The following is a 24,568-nucleotide window of genomic DNA, read 5'->3' as shown; positions in this document are numbered from 1 at the left end:
AAAAACATTTGAAAATTTGAGTATCAAAAGCTGGTATGTAAGCGTCTATGAACAGATCATTAATGTTTTGCAAGGACATTAATATGTGTGGCGACATAGGAAGCACTCAACCCTAGCGGATTTCCCCCGGTCCACCCGGTTAGAACAACAAAAGCACTACATGGGCCACACAAGGACCCAAGAGTGGGGCTTGCTACACCCGATAGATCTACCACTTTTGCCCTCGGTCTTATACAAGATTAATGGCACTTAAGAGAGATTACTATTCGCTCACCTGATCTAACAGTTCATTCCCTAGCTTAACCATACCCTAGTTAACGTATAATGTGTGAGTTATTCATGTCCTTGGGCCTCTGCCCATGTCCTTGGGCCTTTGCCCACGTCATTTGTGTTATTAAAACTCATGCATGTTTCGAAAAACACTTATGGTTTCATAAAACCGGTATGTTTAGTATAATCTTTTCGTAAACCATTTGAGTTCCTTGAAATCCATTCGCAATATGGTTTAGAAATATGAGTTTTCGTTCAACGAAAAGTTGTTTATTTTTGCAAAACTTGCATGTCTTTCCACCCCCGAAAACATTTATAAAAATGTAAAACAGTAAAAAGTGGGGGTTATGAACTCACCTTGACATTCCTGTGCAAAGCTAGCTTAGCGTGATTCCGTAGTGTCATTCCAAGAACGTGAAGTGGCTAGCATACGACTACGACATTCCTACGAAGGAATACTTATGAGTGTCTAAACGAAACAACGTAGCTAAACTACGTGTCCGAGCTCCACCGAATCATTAACCAACGATTCTAGGGAAGTGTTATCATCTTGATTTAGAATAACCAATCTATGGTTATTTGAACTCGTTTATAATTGGAATAAAACTAAGTCTTAGAAATACGTAGTGTTTGAGAGGTTAAGGATATATATTTATATAAGAATATAAATATATAAATATATTTATGAATCGTATTAGTCGTCTCGAAAGATAGTACGGCTCTCCATAGCTTTTGTGAGTCATAAATCAATAAGTAAATATGTATATACTCGAATCTCGACAATTGAAAATGAATATCAACTATTATATTCAATTTATAAAAATATTCGGATTTTCGACGATCGAAATAAATATAAATAATTATATTTATTTTATGTGATTCTTTTGAATACTAAACGTTTGAAATAAGAATTCTGAATCGTTGACATTTGGAATAAATATAAAAATTACATGTATTTTATAAAAGTATACGAGTTAACGACGTTAGAAATAAATATAACATTATATTTATTGTATAAAAGCGTTCGGAATTATCAACGGTCGAAATAATTATAAACATTATATTCATTTGTAAAAGCGTTTGGAAATATCAATGTTTGAAATAATTATAAACCTTATGTTTATGTTAAACAAGCGTGGGGTTTCGTTAACTTATACCTCGTTTTGTAAATCGTAGATCGTCGTCAAATAAATATATATTTATATTTATTTTATAAAAAAAAGTAACCTCGAATTCTATTAAGTGTCGTTTTTGAAACTATAATACGTGTCGTGTTTCGGATTGTTATGAAAATCGGACAGAGTTTCCTCTGTTTTTGGACGATCCCGACAACTAGGTGTCGATATATTTTTCAAGATTCAACAATATAACACTATATGTAAATTTTTTTGTCAAGGTATCAAAGGTAACTAATATGTAATCGTTTTGGGTCGAGCTCGGTCGTGTATAACTATGATAAAATCTAATCTAACGTATGATAACTCGCTTCGATTAAATCATTACCGGTCTTTTGTTGACTGATCTTTGACCGAGTTGACTGTCTGTTGACCCGAGTTGACTCGGTTTGACCGAGTCAAACCGAGTTGAACCAAACCTTGAATTGGACACCGAACTGAGTAGCGAACCCGAATCTGTCTTTGACCGAACAGTTGACCACCAAGGCTGACCTGAGCCGTTGCATTTGACCAGTTTGACCAGTCAACCCGCTGTGTTAACTGGGTTGACCGGCTGAGCCGAGTTGACTCGTCTGACCCGAGTCGACTCGTTTGACCACATCTGATCGTTGATTGCCTTAACCAGCTTTGACCGAACCCGTTGCACTGAACCGAAACTGAGTTGACCAATCTTGGATCTGAACTCAACCAAATCGGAAAGTTTGTCGGAGAGGAACCAAAGACCGCCGCCGCTGCTGTCTTCACTTCCGGCGACTACGGCCATCGTCGATCACGTCACCACCATCATCATCGTCAATCTGCATCATCCGTTCGTCGGAAGGAAGCCGAACCGCCGCCGTGAGCCGGATCCATCGGTGGTCTCACCGGAGACGAAAACGGACAGGGGGGGGGGCTGTGGTTGTGATTGTTGCCGGAAGTGACGGCCGACACCACCCCACTTTGTCTCTTTATCTCTGAAATGCTCAAATCTGAGTATGTGTGAGGTTAGTTAGGGCTGTGATAAATAGGAAAGGGGTTATTCGGTTGAGGGTATGTGTGTTGGATGGAAGCTCTACTCTCCATTTTTGTGTATGTATGTTGTATATTAGCAAGCAGACAAAGAAAACAAGAGGAAACATGATGGTAGCGGCTGAAAAAATGATAAGGATTAGGGTTACACATCCATTTTATACTAGGTTTTCTTATTGGGCTTGGGCCCAAGGCCCGCAAGCCCACTCCCCGTGTTTCTAGTGGCCCGTTTGTTCCTACGATCCGTTTTCAAAACCGTTTTCTTACAATTATCGGATGTTATTGTTTTAAAGTCAAAAGACATAAAAATAGTGTTGGTGGTCATGGTTGACGCGTTCGTTCGTCGCTTACGGTGTAAATTACATAAGATCGCATAAAATATGTCGTCACCATTTTTCGACCAGGTTTCGGATACGGTTATTAAAATATATTTACGACGCTAAATATGTCATAATATATTAATCTTGAGACATAACTCGAGTTTGGTGCTTCGGTTTCATTGTGGATTGTTGGTGCGTTACTGTTTCTGCGTTTTTCGTTCGCGTATGCGCTTTGTGACATTCGAAAGCGTGATGTTTTCACAAAACCACATTCATACTTATAAGTTATACGTATAAACTTCGTATTTGTCGGCGTGGTCAGTATTCTGTACGGTTTCAGTTCGTTTCCGTTTATCGTTCCGCAGAGTTCCCGAAAATCACCATACGTGCACTGTATCGTCGAATAGGCGTTCCTAAGCTTACTAAGGGGCCTAATTATGTTTATTTACGTCTTAAACGTTGTTTATTTTCGTCCTAAACATTTGTTAATCGCGTAATTAAGAGGCGTTAGTTACCGGTTGTCACATTCTCCCCCTGTTGCAGAAATTTCGTCCTCGAAATTTAGTCTATGTTATCTCCTCAAAGGTGTGTCATTCGCAGGTAAGTCCAAACAATGCCAAAGTTAATGACCGCGTAATCAAAGCAAGAGTTATTCAGATTACGTGAATGTGAGGACATTTTGCATCAATAAGAACCCAATTGTTCAACAGAGTTTGTTCTAGAAATCGATGTCAAATGAACGAAGCGTTGTGATACTATCACCAAAGTGAGTACGTTTACGGGTTTCAACAAAAGAGAAATTTCGACCAATAGAATTCCAAATTAACGTTCACAATATGCAATCACTTTTTGAAACAATAAAATTTACTACCAACGGATGCCTGCGTTGGTTGTTGTATGATTAAAACTCGAATTCAACAAGCTCAAATAAATAGAATCATAAAAATGATTTGTCAACTATCGAACCAATAAATGAATAAGATAACATCATGGTGTTGACATTGTTGAGTTGCAAGGATACACCGAAATGAAATACAAACGAACCTGGTGTATCATCGTCCTAATACATAGTTGCATTAAGACTACTTAAATGACGTGTCAAACGAAAAACATATACAATTTCGCATGAGACAGCTGATCGTGATTAGCACAAGCTTCAAGTTTTTACCGACGCCACAAGGTGTCGTAGTGAATGAAACAATTCAATAATAGCGGTGATCGAACAAGTATCACCTGTGTTTTGCGTGAAACGCTCGATTATGATTAGCCCAAGCTACAAGTTTATACCAACACCACAAGGTGTCGTAGTGAATGAAATAATTCGATAATAGCGGTGACCGAACAAGCATCACCGTGTTTTGCATGAAACGCTCGATCATGATTAGCCCAAGCTACAAGTTTATACCGACACCACAAGGTGTCGTAGTGATCGAAATAATTCAATAATCGTGGTGACTGAACAAGTATCACCGTGTTTAGAATCAGATGAAAGGTTTAACGAAGTAATTATGAATATTTGCTCCAAACAAATCCCATAGGATTTTCAATTGAAAATGAAACAAATAAACAATGTTTTTCGATCGAAAATGAAAGAGTAATAAATATCACAAAATGTTTGATGGATGCTGAAAGAACCGTTAAGAGGCACACCGAAATATGACATGAACTTGTGTACCATTGTCTTAACACACAATTGTATTAAGACTGATTTAATACGATAAATCAACAGGGCGGATTTAATATAATTAAACAAATAAATAAATAATTAAATTCGTACATGATGTGAGCAACGAGATTAGCGCAAGCTTCAAACATGTAAAATACGCCACCACAAGGTGATCGTGATCAAAGAAACGATTCAATGAAGTCGAAGACCAAACAAGCCTGTTATGGTTCAAAGCAAATGAAGTGCTTGTTGGGATTATTTCGAATATGATGGCCTCAATCCATCATATGGAATCTTGAATCGAATATATATTACGAGCAAGTTCAAACAATTGAACTTGGTTTAAGCACCATCCAACAATGGATGCATGTATCAGCAAGAAAATTTCGACATGGTTACAACGAAAAAACCATGTGTGTAGCTTGAAAGGAAACGAGTTTCAACGAGTTCGTTGACCCGATATCAAAGAGTCAATGTTTTGCAATAATACAGTCATCCAAATCACAATGTAAAATTCGACATAGCGAAACAATATTGAACGTTGATAAAGCAACAATCTCGAGCGAAGCCACATGCGTAACGAACAACGCATGTGTAACATATGAATTTGTCAAGAATGAAGCAATTGAGCATTCGATATTACGAAAGAAAATATTTGTGATGCAATGATCATGATGGGGGAGTAGAAATGCAAAAATCTACTCACTATATGCAAGAAGTCGAAATTTCAACAAAAGAAATGTAAGGACTTTACCTGGAATTTCGTGCGATGACTGGTTGTTGAATGACATTACCATGGAATATCGAACATAACCTAATAGCAATAAATGAGGTAGGGGGAATGTGAAGACATGTGACTTCTTTTGCAGCGCCAATAGTTGTGAGTCTCTTTAGACTAAGCATCAATCGATATGAAATCTTGTTTAAGCGTACCTCAGCATGATTCGTGTCATTTGCAGGATCACGTGGCAAATGGCCGCTTTTCGATTAGGAGTTCTCCCACTGACGGGAATTAGCATCGTTGTTGTCGTGCCCATTTGTGTTTTCCCCAAGGCCTTGCCTCGAAAGTCGTGCATGATGTACTCCGACGTCCGCTGACGTATAGTTTAAGTTTCCTGTGTATACTTGTGCACTAACGTTTCGTTCCGCGTAGAATGTGATGTGCTCCGGCACCCGTTGACGTATAATTTGAGTTTCATGTGTTCTTGTGCACTAACGTTTCGTTCCGCGTAGGTTACCTGTTCGGTAAGTAAGATAGCATAGACGAGATAATAGAATGGCGTTTGCCCGAGTTGTTAGTCACGGTTTCTAAGTGAGGACCTTTAATGAATTTCGACATAAGTTTCTCATCAAGAGTTTTCGAAAGGTCCTATATGCGTGTTATCAAAGCCCTCCAGGTTTTGCTTACTGTGTGTAATTGTTTCGTGTATCGTGTATCAACTCAACACTAGTGCATGTTTAAAATCAAAACAGTTGACTCATTGTTCTTGGCAACGTTGGAACCCATATTCGAGTCTTAGGCGTTCTGTATGAGCTCAATTCTTGATATCTATGTCCCAGAGGAAAGTGAGGTTAAAGCCTAGGTATCTCTAAAGAAACCTAATTCGCTGAAACCTATAGCTCTGATACCAATCTGTCACACCCCGAAATATCAGAGCTTGGCGTGACTGGACCGGTATCTTCATTGCACAGCGGAAGCAAAAGGTTAAGACTTCTAAACAGTGAGCGCCTGCTAGGTACTCGAATTTCCATGGGTTCTCCTATTCCAACCGTTCCTTAGCTTTAAAAATGCAACCTGAGAAAGAACATGCGAAAAATCAACATAAAGTTGAGCGAGTTCATAGTTTGTTTTGAAAAGATTTAAAACAAATCTTTTTGATAACCGGTTTCATAGTTGTTGAGAAAATATAGTAGAATTATTTTCTTGGCATGATATATGAAAAACTGTGAGTCTATCCCACAATAGTCTTTGTGCATTGCACGAGAGAGAATGGGCCGAGCCCAAACGAACCTTTATAAGCAGGATCAGCGCGTCCTCTTACTTAGGTATAATTTGAAAAACGTTACCAAAGTTTGTAAATCCATGTATTTGTGAGTTTCCATCAAATGAATCTTAAAAACATTTGAAAATTTGAGTATCAAAAGCTGGTATGTAAGCGTCTATGAACATATCATTAATGTTTTGCAAGGACATTAATATGTGTGGCGACATAGGAAGCACTCAACCCTAGCGGATTTCCCCCGGTCCACCCGGTTAGAACAACAAAAGCACTACATGGGCCACACAAGGACCCAAGAGTGGGGCTCGCTACACCCGATAGATCTACCACTTTTGCCCTCGGTCTTATACAAGATTAATGGCACTTAAGAGAGATTACTATTCGCTCACCTGATCTAACAGTTTATTCCCTAGCTTAACCATACCCTAGTTAACGTATAATGTGTGAGTTATTCATGTCCTTGGGCCTCTGCCCATGTCCTTGGGCCTTTGCCCACGTCATTTGTGTTATTAAAACTCATGCATGTTTCGAAAAACACTTATGGTTTCATAAAACCGGTATGTTTAGTATAATCTTTTCGTAAACCATTTGAGTTCCTTGAAATCCATTCGCAATATGGTTTAGAAATATGAGTTTTCGTTCAACGAAAAGTTGTTTATTTTTGCAAAACTTGCATGTCTTTCCACCCCCGAAAACATTTATAAAAATGTAAAACAGTAAAAAGTGAGGGTTATGAACTCACCTTGACATTCCTGTGCAAAGCTAGCTTAGCGTGATTCCGTAGTGTCATTCCAAGAACGTGAAGTGGCTAGCATACGACTACGACATTCCTACGAAGGAATACTTATGAGTGTCTAAACGAAACAACGTAGCTAAACTACGTGTCCGAGCTCCACCGAATCATTAACCAACGATTCTAGGGAAGTGTTATCATCTTGATTTAGAATAACCAATCTATGGTTATTTGAACTCGTTTATAATTGGAATAAAACTAAGTCTTAGAAATACGTAGTGTTTGAGAGGTTAAGGATATATATTTATATAAGAATATAAATATATAAATATATTTATGAATCGTATTAGTCGTCTCGAAAGATAGTACGGCTCTCCATAGCTTTCGTGAGTCATAAATCAATAAGTAAATATGTATATACTCGAATCTCGACAATTGAAAATGAATATCAACTATTATATTCAATTTATAAAAATATTCGGATTTTCGACGATCGAAATAAATATAAATAATTATATTTATTTTATGTGATTCTTTTGAATACTAAACGTTTGAAATAAGAATTCTGAATCGTTGACATTTGGAATAAATATAAAAATTACATGTATTTTATAAAAGTATACGAGTTAACGACGTTAGAAATAAATATAACATTATATTTATTGTATAAAAGCGTTCGGAATTATCAACGGTCGAAATAATTATAAACATTATATTCATTTGTAAAAGCGTTTGGAAATATCAATGTTTGAAATAATTATAAACCTTATGTTTATGTTAAACAAGCGTGGGGTTTCGTTAACTTATACCTCGTTTTGTAAATCGTAGATCGTCGTCAAATAAATATATATTTATATTTATTTTATAAAAAAAGTAACCTCGAATTCTATTAAGTGTCGTTTTTGAAACTATAATACGTGTCGTGTTTCGGATTGTTATGAAAATCGGACAGAGTTTCCTCTGTTTTTGGACGATCCCGACAACTAGGTGTCGATATATTTTTCAAGATTCAACAATATAACACTATATGTAAATTTTTTTGTCAAGGTATCAAAGGTAACTAATATGTAATCGTTTTGGGTCGAGCTCGGTCGCGTATAACTATGATAAAATCTAATCTAACGTATGATAACTCGCTTCGATTAAATCATTACCGGTCTTCTGTTGACTGATCTTTGACCGAGTTGACTGTCTGTTGACCCGAGTTGACTCGGTTTGACCGAGTCAAACCGAGTTGAACCAAACCTTGAATTGGACACCGAACTGAGTAGCGAACCCGAATCTGTCTTTGACCAAACAGTTGACCACCAAGGCTGACCTGAGCCGTTGCATTTGACCAGTTTGACCAGTTAACCCGCTGTGTTAACTGGGTTGACCGGCTGAGCCGAGTTGACTCGTCTGACCCGAGTCGACTCGTTTGACCACATCTGATCGTTGACTGCCTTAACCAGCTTTAACCGAACCCGTTGCACTGAACCGAAACTGAGTTGACCAATCTTGGATCTGAACTCAACCAAATCGGAAAGTTTGTCGGAGAGGAACCAAAGACCGCCCCCGCTGCTGTCTTCACTTCCGGCGACTACGGCCGTCGTCGATCACGTCACCACCATCATCATCGTCAATCTGCATCATCCGTTCGCCGGAAGGAAGCCGAACCGCCGCCGTGAGCCGGATCCATCGGTGGTCTCACCGGAGACAAAAACGGACAGGGGGGGCTGTGGTTGTGATTGTTGCCGGAAGTGACGGCCGACACCACCCCACTTTGTCTCTTTATCTCTGAAATGCTCAAATCTGAGTATGTGTGAGGTTAGTTAGGGCTGTGATAAATAGGAAAGGGGTTATTCGGTTGAGGGTATGTGTGTTGGATGGAAGCTCTACTCTCCATTTTTGTGTATGTATGTTGTATATTAGCAAGCAGACAAAGAAAACAAGAGGAAACATGATGGTAGCGGCTGAAAAAATGATAAGGATTAGGGTTACACATCCATTTTATACTAGGTTTTCTTATTGGGCTTGGGCCCAAGGCCCGCAAGCCCACTCCCCGTGTTTCTAGTGGCCCGTTTGTTCCTACGATCCGTTTTCAAAACCGTTTTCTTACAATTATCGGATGTTATTGTTTTAAAGTCAAAAGACATAAAAATAGTGTTGGTGGTCGTGGTTAACGCGTTCGTTCGTCGCTTACGGTGTAAATTGCATAAGATCGCATAAAATATGTCGTCACCATTTTTCGACCAGGTTTCGGATACGGCTATTAAAATTTATTTACGACGCTAAATATGTCATAATATATTAATCTTGAGACATAACTTGAGTTTGGTGCTTCGGTTTCATTGTGGATTGTTGGTGCGTTACTGTTTCTGCGTTTTTCGTTCGCGTATGCGCTTTGTGACATTCGAAAGCGTGATGTTTTCACAAAACCACATTCATAAGTATAAGTTATACGTATAAACTTCGTATTTGTCGGCGTGGTCAGTATTCTATACGGTGTCAGTTCGTTTCCGTTTATCGTTCCGCAGAGTTCCCGAAAATCACCATACGTGCACTGTATCGTCGAATAGGCGTTCCTAAGCTTACTAAGGGGCCTAATTATGTTTATTTACGTCTTAAACGTTGTTTATTATCATCCTAAACATTTGTTAATCGCGTAATTAAGAGGCGTTAATTACCGGTTGTCACAATGTATGCCCATTGTGTGCGTACTTAGTACATTGTTATACATTACATTTTGAAGCTATAGATGCCCATTGTGTGCATACTTAGTACATGGTTTTACACTGCATTTATTTGTTGCATATGCTCATCCAGCATATGAACACATTATGCTACATTTTGAACCGTTGTAACCATTTGACTATGCGAACCGTCTTACCCCTTTGATTACATGAACCGTCTGTAACCGTTGAACCGTGTGAACCTGTTGTATCCGTTGACATGATTTACATTTTGACAGTAGACATTTGACTATACATAATCATTTCCACAATTGTTAAACATTTCATCTTGATGGTTTGGTTTGAGTAAGTGATTAAGTAACGAGGCGTGTGTAATATGATACAAGCATGGTGGATACGCCGCTGGTACTTCCTATATATAAGTGTTTGTATGGTATTACATATCGTAGCGTTATTTGAATCATTTCAATTTGAGACATATGACATTTTATACAAATAACACACTTTTCACGAGACATTGTTTTGCAAACGACTTATCTTATACAAACACATTTTACATGGTTATCCGTTTAACCATACAGTGTCCTCTTATTTATACATATCATCTGATCTTATCGTTTTTCAAATGATTTACAAGACAAAGCAAATTACAAGGTTCATGACTAAACATTTTCTCAAACATAAGTCATGAATTCCGTTTTCACAAAACCAATGTATCTCACAGGCATTTTTATGCTGACGTACCTATTTTCACATGTGTTTTTAGGAGATGATGCATAGGACTTATCAAGACATACTTAGGCGGACCTGTGCCTTAGTGACTTAAAACGAGACAAGAACTAGTTAATTTATGTTATGTATTCTTTGGTTCTTGTTTAAGACAATTTAAACTTTCATGTTCGATTAATAAAACGAAACTTCGTTTACCATGGATTTGAAACAATTGATTCTGTTACAACACTCCCCGACATTTCCGCCACGTTTTGTATGTTCTACGTGGTCGGGGTGTGACAGAAAAGATGGTATCAGAGCCAATGGTTATAGGGAATTAGGTTATTAGTAATACTTTGACCTAGTCTATAACCTTCCTAGGAACCTAACGCGAGTTTACTTGCGTTTAGTCACAAAACAATACCGTCACCTATCCTTAGGCGACGACCACAACAAGAACATAAATTTCAAAACCGCTTTGAAAACTAATCATCTGTTCTAGGATGATTGATTACTAGGTTTTGAACCCTCCGTTATAAGGTTTTGAACCCCTTTGAATTTTCAAAACTCTCGTCAAAGTTTTGGGTCCTAAATAGTGTGAACACGTGCAAACTGGAAGAGTGAATGCCTGTATCCTGGGTTTTCTGTCTAAGGTTAGAGTGTTCTTACAAATCCACATAATCGGACCAGTCACTCTTACCTGGGAACTCTTGGGGTGAGTGTCCACTTATAGGCGAGCATGTCTTCGCGATACACTATGAGGATCTATTTGCTTTTTCAGCCTGGGTGTTGTTTGTTTGCTTCGTGGATTCAAACAAATGATCATCAACCATGATTATGGCCGGTAATTGTAACATCCTATTCTTACCCAATGCCATTTCATTTGTTTTCTTTCTTGTTTCTCTTCTAGAATGCCTCCTCGACGCGACAACCAGATAGCTACTGCCGAGCTGGCGGAAATTATTGCACAGCAAATGGCTGCTCAATTGCCAAACCTCCTTGCTCAATGGAACCAAGCCAACAACAACCATAATGCCCCCTGCAACTTCAAGACGTTCAACTCGGCTAAACCATCAAAGTTTTCTGGGTCTCAAGGAGCGACTACACTTCTACAATGGTTCGAGAGTTTAGAGAACACCTTCAGACATGTTCAATGTCCAAACGAGCGAAAGGTAGAATTCGCATCTAGCGTCTTTGAGAAACGAGCTTTGACATGGTGGAATGGTGTGATGAGAGATAGGGGTGCCGATGTGGCACTGGCTCAAACATGGCAAGAGCTTCGAGCTCTGATGATGAAGGAATTCTGTCCTCGTCACGAGATCAGGGCTTTGGAAACGGAGTTCGACGATCTTAAGCAAGTTAGGGGTGAGCATTGAGCCTACACGGACCGTTATGAGGAGTTAAGTTTGTTATGCCCGGATATGGTTACACCTTTGGATAAGGCAATCGAAAAGTACATTGATGGCCTCCCTGACTCAATACAAGACATTGTGACTGGTAGCAACCCTACTACAGTTAGACAGGTCATTGAGCTATCTGCAACCTTGACTGAATCAAAGATCAGGAAAGGTAAACTTTTCCGAAAAGGTGACAAGAAACCGGTCGGGGAATCGAACCCAATCGAGGAATCAAAGACCATGGATGAACAGACTGAATCCTCTAAAAAGTCAAAGAAGCGAAAGGCTTCTCAGAACTTCGCCGTGGTCGCTCACAATGGTCAAGCCGTCCCCAACCAACCAGCTCAACCCCCTGCTAGAAAACCATACAATGGAACTGCACCCTTGTGCAACCAATGTAGCCTCCATCATCACGCCATTGTACAGTGCTGCAAATGCCAAACTTGTGGGCTTATAGGCCACACAACAAGAGTCTGCCCAGCTGCAGCTGCGCCAAACCAAGCTGGCAACAATCCTGCTCACGGTCGTTTTCTACCAGGCTCTTGTTTCAACTGTGGCGAGATTGGTCATTTCCGAAGAAATTGCCCAAAGCTTACTAATGCAAATCCAGCACAGGGATGAGCATCTGACTGACTAGAAGACAACATCGTTTGGAAATAATCACGTCTTATGTATTATTTTCTTTTGTTGTCAAAGTCCAAGAAACAGTTGTTATCGTTGTTTATAAATAAATCTTTTATTTACATTGCAATGTATTGCTGTGGTTGTATGTATAAACGACATATCCCTTACAATACCGACAATCAAGGAACCGTATTCCTTGAAGAACAAACTACCCCCAAAATTCTCCCATTCTATAATCGCTTGCGTCTTCCACGAAATTCCAAAGTACCCGTTTATTCTAAGGAAACGAAGTACAAGGCGCAGGTTACAACACAAGACGAATACCCAAAGTACCACTATAAATCCTTAATAGGGTACCTAAGGACTTCCCGTAAGTCTTTAATTGTTGTATACCTTAATTCGAATGTGGTGATTCCTTGTAATCAAAAATCGAATTTTGGGAGATCTTTCTATCTTCTCAGATAAATCCCAGTGAACATTGAGACCCGTCAATTGGTTTCCATATCCGTATTCAATCAATAACAAGTTAATAACAAACTATAATCAAGTTAAACAATTATATGACTTTGTGCTTATGTGTTCCCTTATGTGTTGTTGTGTGATCCAAATTATGTTATCCAAATCCTCATAGAATCTTACATATCCTTGTACAAGAGATTCATAGTAGGATACCCAAAGGTATTACTTAAAATCCTCAATGGACTTCTATGTTATAGTTAAGTCCCTTGGATTATAAAGTACTACTTCATAATTAGACCCCTTGAGTGGTCTAGATAAACAGATTGATCCAAAAATCTAGCTAGGGATATCATGTGATGATATAGCTGAAAGGACCCCTTGGTAGCCTAACTAAGAAGATCCCCTGTGGATCTAATTAAAAAGGAACCGATGGAAGTCTAGTCACCCTCATCACAAGTTTGATATCCTTCCCCAAAACATTACAAAACAAACTGTGCGGACTGTGCAAGGGATTACGTAATTATGGATGCATACATAATTATGGAATCTAGTACACAGGAATCACAGCAAGTTCTGTCATGTGTCTAGAGTTAACCCTATTCATTTCCAACTCTGAGGAAGCAACCCTTGAAAATGACTCCGTTAGTTCATTTTCGTTTCTGAAGATTTACCCGTTGAGGAAATGAATATCCGTTGTGTAATCCTTCATTTCCAACTCTGATGAAGCAACCGTTGAAAATGACTCCGTTAGTTCATTTTCGTTTCTGACGATTTATCCGTTGGGGAAATGAATATCCGTTGTGTAATCCTTCATTTCCAACTCTGATAAAGCAACCGTTGAAAATGACTCCGTTAGTTCATTTTCGTTTCTGACGATTTATCCGTTGTGGAAATGAATATCCGTTGTGTAATCCTTCATTTCCAACTCTGATAAAGCAACCGTTGAAAATGACTCCGTTAGTTCATTTTCGTTTCTGACGATTTATCCGTTGTGGAAATGAATATCCGTTGTGTAATCCTTCATTTCCAACTCTGATGAAGCAACCGTTGCAAATGACTCCGTTAGTTCATTTTCGTTTCTGACGATTTATCTGTTGGGGAAATAAATATCCGTTGTGTAATCCTTCATTTCCAACTCTGATGAAGCAACCGTTGAAAATGACTCCGTTAGTTCATTTTCGTTTCTGACGATTTATCCGTTGGGGAAATGAATATCCGTTGTGTAATCCTTCATTTCCAACTCTGATGAAGCAACCGTTGAAAATGACTCCGTTAGTTCATTTTCGTTTCTGACGATTTATCCGTTGGGGAAATGAATATTCGTTGTGTAATCCTTCATTTCCAACTCTGATGAAGCAACAGTTGAAAATGACTCCGTTAGTTCATTTTCGTTTCTGATGATTTATCCGTTGGGGAAATGAATATCCGTTGTGTAATCCTTCATTTCCAACGCTGATGAAGCAACCGTTGAAAATGACTCCGTTAGTTCATTTTCTTTTCTGACGATTTATCCGTTGGGGAAATGAATATCCGTTGTGTAATCCTTCATTTCCAACTCTGATGAAGCAACCGTTGAAAATGACTCCGTTAGTTCATTTTCGTTTCTGACGATTTTTCCGTTGGGAAAATGAATATCCGTTGTGTAATCCTTCATTTCCATTTCTGATGAAGCAACCATTGAAAATGACTCCGTCTGTTCATTTCGTTTCTGAAGAATGACCGTTAAAGGAAATGACAGGACATTACTTTGCATATCGCTGATGGTTATTTGACATAATCACAAATAGACTCCTACGAATAAATTTCGGGACGAAATTTCCTAAAGTAGGGGAGACTGTGACACCTGTGTCACCGCGACCATCAAACAAATACCAAGCCGATGAAATATTGTATTTCATACTTGGGATCTTGTATAAATATGTGTATCTTTTGCACATATCAATTCTTGTTCAATTTCAAACTGTATATCGCTTTCTGGAGAATTATACGCAAACTGGTGCGTAAACGTACTCAGTTTAATGCGACAAATACTCCGGAACATCAACATATACTCAACATACCTTAAATAACCTTTACATAACTTAGAAATAAGTTTTGAAGGCTTTGGTATGGCAAAAACAAGTTAATTCACTTACAGGGACTAAACTTGACAAACTGCAAAAGTATGCTAATTTGAACTGTAACGAACATTCCGGAACATGTCCATAAGTTAAACATACCATAAATATCCTTTACAAAGCTTAAAAATAGGCTTTGAGGTGTTCAGTGTGCTAAAATAAACTTTTGGGTCATTCAGGGACTAAAAGTGTCAAAAAGTGCACAAGTTTGCACTTTCGCGCATAACTTACGTTCTGGATACATCCGGACATCCAAAAATTTATGTAAGCATCCTTATATTATGCCTTAGTGTATGGCATGAGAAAAATCCATTCGTCGCGCAATTTGGATCGTCTTTCGCGCTTATGCGCATTCCGTCGTAATTAACCGAACATCGCGACCGTACGGCCAAACGAACCGACATCCGGGATATTTTTGAGCACATTTTAAGTTCCCTATACTTTAACATCATTTTAGAGCTTTGAAATGAGGTTAACAGGGCTTAAACGTGTCAAAAATGCATCAAATACCAAGTTTAGGGGCTGCAGGGACCAAAACTGTAAATCTGCCAAACTAGGGGCTTACGGACCGTAAGCCAAAACCCATACGGTCCGTAAGGAGTCCCCAGTACAGCAGATTCATTGAATCCACTTGCAGTTGGCCTTTCGTTCGATCAAGGGGCAATGCCCTTTCACCCAATCAAGAGCCAAGGGCCAAGTTCTGACTTACCACAATATTTTGACAAGTGTACGCACAAGATCGTGGCACGATATTCGATAAACGATCCTAACGGTTATGCTTTTCCTATAAATACCCCCCCCCCCTTTGTTGCAAAAACCCACACAATCTGATCAAGAGCTCTAAGTTGGAACCTTTGTTTCATACCTGAGCCATTTTGATCTAGATTAGCATTCGGGGACCCTCCGTAAGTATTCTTTCGTTCTTTTATTCGCTTTTCGAGTCCGAAAGTCAACGTTTTGTTGACTTTCTGCATTGACCAGCCTATGGTCAACACGAAGTTCATGGAACTTCATAACGTGAGCGTGATCACGATGGTTATAGTCCGTAGTGACTATACCTACTGATTACCACGTTATCTATGCTCAGTGACGAGTCGTAGTTTCGGCCAAAATGTGCATTGTTGCATATTTTGTAACCAAACTACTCGTGGGTATCAAAACCGTTTGTTTTGATACCAAACCTGTTTTCTAAACTTAGTTAAGCATGTTTTAACATGCTTAGCTCGTCACTTTTAGTTTAGTGCTTATATAGGGTCGTAAGGTAAGCGATCTAAACCATCGCTTATACTTTCGAACCCGAACCATTTGGTCGATCATTAGGATCCGACCAAACACATTAGGTGACCATAGCTATAACCTTCCGAGGTTATACCTTGTGGTCGCGATGTTAGGCGTTGCGAACGCGTTCTACGCGAACGACGCGTTAGGGTAGCATAAGCTACCTAAATGGGTCGTGATGGGCCGTAAGCACTTAGGTTGAGTTTCATTTTAGTATGTAGGCTTTGTTAAACCATATTACACGAGTCTCCATACTCGTTTGGTTTACGAACCCGCATACCATCCGTTCCTCCGACTTTAGGTCCGGTATATTAACATAGCTACCTATTAGGTGCCGTTTGATATCTCGTGATCTTTAGCATTATCTGGTTATTATACAAGGAATTCAAAGCAATCTCAAGTGAGTACATTGAACCCCTCTTTTACGGTTTTCCAAACTGTTTTGGGGTGAAACACATGTGCCTACTTGTTACTTTCATGCTTTCCGGTTTTCACATCATATACTTGCTATGTTCGATAGTACATACATAGTACATGATTTCATTGTGTTTATGCTATGTATGTCCATTGTGTGCATTCTTAGCATATCACTTTACAATACATTTCATGCTATGTATGCCCATTGTGTGCGTACTTAGTACATTGCTTTACATTACATGCTATGTGTCACACCCCCAAAATCCACCCGCGGAGTACCACCGCTTGGGAGCGTGACTGACCAGGATCAAGCCATCAATCATATCAAACATAGCATTTAGTAATAAAAGCAATTAATGTAACTTATCATGACATGACTGATGTTTCAAAACCAAACATTGTTTAAGTAGCGGAAGCATAGTAATGTAAACTCAAAATAGTTATAAGTTCTCGTATTGATCATGATCCACATCCCACAACGACCTGCTCCTCCCTGTGCAAGCTCCATAATGTACCTAAGGTCCTGCAAGGCATGCAGCAAATAATCAACACACTAGTTGAGCGAGTTCACAGAAAGTAAGTTCATAACATAGTGCATAAGTATAACTAGAGGGGGCTTCCCATACTAGTGTGTACTAAAGGTGGGGGGCTTCCCAAACCTTGTGTTTATATTACTGGTGGGGGCTTCCCACGTTTATCCTTACTAATGAGGGCTTCTCATCAGTGGTACTTACTAGACTAACTTCCGACCATGTGTTCTTCTTTACCGAGAACAGGAAAACGTACAGGGTCACGTAGGCTTTACGTGACGTGCCCTTCCCCGAGAACATGGTACGCGTGGGGGCTACGTAGGCTTTACGCAGCGTGGCCTTCCGACCTGGAAGCCAGTAGATGGTATTGGGTTACGTAGGCTTTACGTAACGTGTCCTCCCGACCCGGGAGACAAATGGCAAATACTGGGTTACGTAGGCTTTACGTAACGTGTCCTGACTATCCTGAGGACGATGGTCTATAGTCTAGAGAATGCGTAGGTACGAGTAATCATCCCATATTCAACATATCCAACCCAATTCCCAACCCGGGAATCCCATGCCTTGGCTGTGTGAACTCACCTTGGTTTGCTCGGCAGATACACAAAGAGTACAGGTAGCAAGTAAATGGTCAACCACGTCCTATCATGGTTATTATGCAAGTCAGGTTCGTATATAGCACGTTTGTATCACGTATGGTATCGAGTATGATCATGGCAATTCACATAAACGTATCAGCAGTTCAAATCATGTAACGAGTCCAAGTAGTCGGCCCAACAGGTAAGCAGTCCAATTAGCAGTCAAGAGCATACTTGTGCGTGTTAACCCTGACCCAACATAACCCGGCCCAAATAACATATCGGCCCAAACAGATAAGCAGTCCAATAACATAACAGTCATAAGATTGGGCCCGTGACAGTGAAAGCCCAATACAGTGTACGTGCATAGGTGGTCTCGAGTCGCAACCGGCGATCTCGAGTCGCAACCGGAAGTTACGAGTCACAACAGGAGGTTACGAGTCGCAACAGGAGGTTGCGAGTCGCAATGGTGATTTCGGCTCATCATGGTCCGGTTACGAGTCGCAACGGGACTCGCAACCATGGTCTCGGCTGGTGCTGTTGTGGTCTCGAGTCGTGACCGTGAGGTTTCGACTCGCAATCTGAGTCGCAACCCAGTGTGTAACTGATTTCCTGATTTCCTAAATTCAATTCCAATCACTACCGTAAATTCAGCAAACAAGTTTGGCAGTTTCGGAAATCAGATCAGACTCATAATTTAATCAGTTTCAAAACACATTCAACCTGTTCATATCATGTTCAAGAACAGCATCAAAACTAAACCGAAACGTAATCATATCATCATACTAGCATGCAACCTAATTCTTTAATCACAGCCGGTTATCAAACAACATCCGGACCAATCCAATTCAATAATCATGCAGCCGGTTCACAATCAATAATGACTATTATCATAAACAACATGTTAACAAGAATCCTTCGGGTATCAAGCAATTATCAACATACAAACAATAACACACAACCAATAACATAATCACTAACCGGATTAAAGAAGGAAAAGAGGGTGATCCGAGTAGGGGATGTTCTTGCCGTCGGGTTCCAAGCAACCGAGAGAGAGAGGTAGAGAGCAAATAGGGTTTGTGTGTGTTATGAAAATTGTAAGAACAATGAGAATCAACCCTTATCCTTGGTTTTGGTGTTTGCGAGTAGGGAGTGGGCCGAGCCCAACTCGGTTATCAAATGGGGTCCGATTTCCAAGTATGGCCCAAATGGGCTTGTATAACCGGTTAGTCTTGTGCGATTGGATTCTAGTGTGTGGTTTGGGCTCGTGCAACACACAACATACATAAACATATAATGCACATAAACATAACATACCAAGTATTCATTCAATTAATAACGTTCTCGTAAACACATATTGTTACACAAAGTAAGTCTATGGTTCGAGTTGTCACATTATCCCCAACTAATTGGAAATTTCGTCCCGAAATTTGGTATGCACTCACTGAGGAAGCTAGGTAATTTCAATCGTTCACTGGTTTTCCTGGGGTGTCACATCCTCCCCCCGTTGATCTGGAATTTCGTCCCGAAATTCCGAAGTAGTAGCTTCCGCCTCAGTAGTGGTTGCATTGGTTTCGAATAACTGGGGGTACTTTTCTGTCATCCTGTCTTCGCGTTCCCAGGTGTACTCTGGGCCACGTTTGGAGTTCCAACGTACTCGAACAAGAGGGATTCTCTTGTTTTTGAGGACCTTCACATCCCGGTCCGTGATTTCTACTGGTTCCTCGACGAACTGCAACCGCTCGTCGATAGTGAGTTCCTTAAAAGGAATGATGAGGTTTTCATCTGATAGGCACTTCTTTAGGTTCGACACATGAAAGACATTGTGAACTGCCCCGAGTTCAGCTGGTAGTTTTAGCTTGTATGCTACCTTGCCAATCTTTTCTATGATTTCGAATGGTCCGACGTACCGCGGATTTAGTTTGCCCCGTTTGCCAAAACGTACTACACCCTTCCAGGGTGAAACTTTTAGTAAAACCCGGTCCCCGACCTGAAATTCCAAAGGCTTTCTACGCTTGTCCGCGTAGGCTTTCTGACGGTCGCGTGCTGCCGCCATGCGTTGTTGTATCTGTGCAATCTTTTCTGTGGCGTCCACTACAATCTCTGGACCCGTGATCTGACTATCCCCCACCTCTGCCCAACAGAGAGGTGACCGGCATTTACGTCCGTACAATGCCTCGAATGGAGCGGCTTGAATGCTGGTGTGATAACTGTTATTATACGAAAACTCCACCACAGGGAGGTGCTTTTCCCAGCTGTTGCCGAAATCGATAACGCATGCCCGAAGCATGTCTTCGAGAGTTTGAATCGTTCGCTCAGACTGCCCATCCGTCTGAGGGTGATATGCTGTGCTCATGTCTAATCGTGAGCCGAAAGATTTATGCATTGCTTGCCAAAGTTCTGACGTGAATCGTGCATCGCGATCCGAAATGATAGATGTGGGCACCCCGTGCCTCGAAACAACTTCTTTAAGATAGACGTCTGCTAGAGTGGAGAACTTATCCGTTTCCTTTATAGGTAGGAAGTGTGCAGACTTGGTGAGTCGATCCACGATCACCCATATGGTATCGTTCCCACGCTGGGATCTAGGTAGGCCTGTAACGAAATCCATGGAAATTTCTTCCCATTTCCACTGCGGTATCTTAGGCTGCTGAAGTAAGCCAGCTGGTTTCTGATATTCAACCTTGACTCTCGCACAAGTCAAGCATTTTCCAACGTACGTAGCAATGTGGGCCTTCATGCTAGGCCACCAATAAGTAGTGCTGATGTCGTGGTACATTTTATCCGACCCTGGATGTACCGAGTAGCGAGACTTGTGAGCTTCATCCATTACAAGTTCGCGTAGACCGCCATAAAGTGGGACCCAAATACGCCCCATTACATAGTAGGCTCCGTCTGCCTTCTGTTCCATTTGCTGCCGTGAGCCGCGTAAGGCTTCAGCCTTGACGTTTTCTGGTTTCGATGCTTCTACCTGAGCATTTCGTATCTGTGCTGGAAGGCTAGACTGAATCGTAAGCTGTAGCGCTCGCACGCGCTTTGGTAAGGTGTCCTTTCGACTAAGGGCATCAGCCACAACATTGGCTTTGCCTGGATGGTACTTGATAGCGCATTCGTAATCGTTAAGTAACTCAACCCACCTTCGTTGACGCATGTTCAAATCCTTCTGCTTAAGAATATGCTCGAGACTCCTGTGATCGGTGTAAATCGTGCACCTGGTACCGTACAGGTAGTGTCGCCATATCTTAAGCGCGAAAACAACAGCTCCCAGCTCTAAATCGTGCGTCGTGTAGTTGCGTTCATGAACCTTGAGTTGACGAGAGGCGTAAGCGATAACCTTGTCGCGCTGCATTAACACACATCCAAGTCCCCGAATGGATGCATCACAATATACCACGAAGTCATCTGTGCCCTCTGGCAATGAGAGGATAGGTGCACTGCAAAGTCTATCCTTTAAGTGCTGAAAAGCAGTCTCCTGGGGCTCTCCCCAGCGATAGGTAACACCTTTCTGTGTCAGTAGCGTAAGCGGCTGAGCAATCTTTGAAAAATCCTTGATAAACCGTCTGTAGTAACCTGCCAGACCCAAGAATTGGCGTATTTCTGTTGGCGTACGCGGTGCAGGCCAGTTTCTGATCGAGTCTACCTTGGATGGATCGACATGGATCCCATCCCTGTTTACCACATGGCCTAAGAAGTGGACTTCACGAAGCCAGAAGTCGCATTTAGAAAGCTTGGCGTACAACTGTTCCTTCCGAAGGAGTTCCAAAATCAGACGAAGATGCTGCTCGTGTTCCTCCTGACTCTTGGAGTAAATCAAAATGTCGTCGATGAATACTATGACGAACTTATCAAGATAGGGTTTGCACACCCTATTCATAAGATCCATAAATACAGCAGGCGCGTTCGTTAACCCAAACGGCATGACAAGAAACTCGTAGTGGCCATAACGAGTTCTGAATGCAGTCTTGGAGACGTCCTCATCCCGGACTCTCAGCTGATGATACCCAGACCTTAAGTCTATCTTCGAATAGTAACACGACCCTTGCAACTGGTCGAATAAGTCGTCGATGCGTGGAAGAGGATAACGGTTCTTCACCGTCACCTTGTTGAGTTCACGGTAGTCGATACACATCCTGAACGTACCGTCTTTCTTCTTCACGAAAAGTACTGGAGCTCCCCAAGGCGAAGAGCTTGGACGAATAAAGCCCTTTTCCAAGAGCTCTTGCAGCTGCTTTGACAGTTCCTCCAATTCCGATGGAGCTAAACGATATGGTGCGCGAGCTATGGGTGCTGCTCCTGGAGCGAGCTCGATCTGAAATTCGACCTGACGATGAGGCGGTAAGCCAGGTAAGTCTTCAGGAAACACCTGAGGGTAATCACGTACAATTGGAATATCCTCCAATTTCTTTTCCTTTGCTGATGCGTCTGAAACAAGAGCCAAAATGGCTGTGTGACCCTTACGTAAGCATTTCTGCGCCTTTAAGAAAGAGATGATGCCAACCACTGCACCACTCTTGTCACCTTGTACTTCGAGAGGTTCTTGGCCAGAACGTGGAATGCGAATAACCTTCTCGCTGCATAAGATTTCTGCCTGTGTTGGGATAACCAATCCATCCCAATCACGACGTCGAAGCTACCCAAAACTATGGGAATGAGGTCGATAGAGAAAGCTTGACCAGCTAAGATAAGATTACAACCCTGAATTACGTGCGTGGCTTCTAGACTTTTACCGTTAGCTAACTCTACTACATGTTTGGTGGGTAAAAGTGTTGGTGCACGTTTTAGCAGTTGACACATTTTCACAGACATATAGCTTGTATCCGCACCCGAATCAAACAAAACAGTAACGTAAATATTGTCGAGGAGAAACTTACCCATAACCACATTGGGATCGTTCACTGCGTCTACTCTTCCCAAAACGAAAGCTCGACCTCTTGGCTCGTTGCCATTATTGTTGTTGTTCCCGCCGTTGTTGTTCCCGTTGCCCTGGTTATTGTTGTTGTTGCGGTTCTGGTTCAACTGAGGGCAATCGCGTTTGAAGTGACCTTCAGCCCCACACTGAAAACATCCCCGGTTTCCACGCTGTGGCTGCTGCTGCTGCTGCTGGTTCTGTGGAGCGGGTTGCTGAGGCTGCTGATTCTGGTTCGCAGGCCGTGGACTCCTACAGTCTTTGGCCTCGTGACCCATTTTAAGACACCTTTGACAACGACCCTTATTGTCACACCCCCAAAATCCACCTGCGGAGTATCACCGCTTGGGAGCGTGACTGACCCGGATCAAGCCACCAATCATATTGAACATGCATTTAATATTAAGTAAGATAAAAGAAAACCATCCATTCAATACAAAAGGTGTTCAAAACATATCAACGTTTTAAAGTGTAGCGGAAGCATAGTAAAGAAACCAACAGTAGTAAATAGTTTAAGCGTTGTAACAGTTCAACATAAGAAACACGATCCTCGTCCACAACGACCCGCTTCTCCAATGCAAGCTCCCAGTACCTAACGATCTGCAAGGCATGTAACAGTATGATCAACAAACTAGTTGAGCGAGTTCACAGTAAGTAAATGTGTAACAGTAAGTAACAGGTGGCTCTACAGGGCCGATAGTAAGTTATGCTGGTGGGGGCTTCCCATGTTAAGTGACCACTAGACTATTCGTATTATTATCCCTGTTCTTCGTCCGAGAACAGAAGTGTGTATAAAGTGTGCGTAGGTTTTACGCACGTATCCTTCGTAACCTGAGGATAGAAGTAAGTAATGCGTACACGTAGGTTTTACGTGCGTATCCTTCGTGACCGAGGATAGAATGGCATGTAAACCCGTAGGTGTTATCCCAACCTACGTAACCGTCCTGACATCCGAGGACATGATAGGTGATAGTCTAGTAAAGCATATGTACGTTCCTTTCAATAATAACCTTTAACCCATTCCCACGACCCGGGAATCCCATGCCTTAGTAGGAGTGTGAACTCACCTTGGGTTTGCTCGGTATGCTAGGTTATGCACTCACAAGTAATTAATCACGTCCTAGTGTATGCACGTATAACAAATCAGTTCATGTTCGCAATTATACGCATGCAGTTTAATGTTCACATAACAGTCAGTTGCATAACAGCACACACGTATTATTTCACCTTGCACGAATACAGATGTTAACATTCATCACAAAGCATGGCATGCCAATTAAATCAGGCAAATATTCAATCAGTCAACATATTATCACAATTATGTTTCGACACAGTTATCTTTCGACACACAAATCATGTTTCGGTCAACACACTATCTTTCGGTCAACCTATTATCTTTCGGTCAACATACTATCGTTCGGTCAACATGTTATCCTTCGGTCAACAATTATGTTTCGACCAATATGTTATCTTTCGGTCAACAAGTAACACACACAACACAATATCCTAGATCCCTTGGCTTATGTGGTGCCGTCCAAAATCAACCAATAATTATCATCTAACCGCCCATCCCCCTCCAATCATATTAGTTTTGTTAGTCAAAGACAATCTAACATTTGTTCATGATCGTGGATACCTTCACATGTTTCCTGACAACTCAATGATAATCTACAATTTGATCATTCAATATCTATCCCTAATGGCCGA

This window comes from Helianthus annuus, chromosome 17 (assembly GCF_002127325.2).
Source record: "Helianthus annuus cultivar XRQ/B chromosome 17, HanXRQr2.0-SUNRISE, whole genome shotgun sequence".
Taxonomy (NCBI): Eukaryota; Viridiplantae; Streptophyta; class Magnoliopsida; order Asterales; family Asteraceae; genus Helianthus; species Helianthus annuus.
This window is presented reverse-complemented; position numbering follows the sequence as displayed.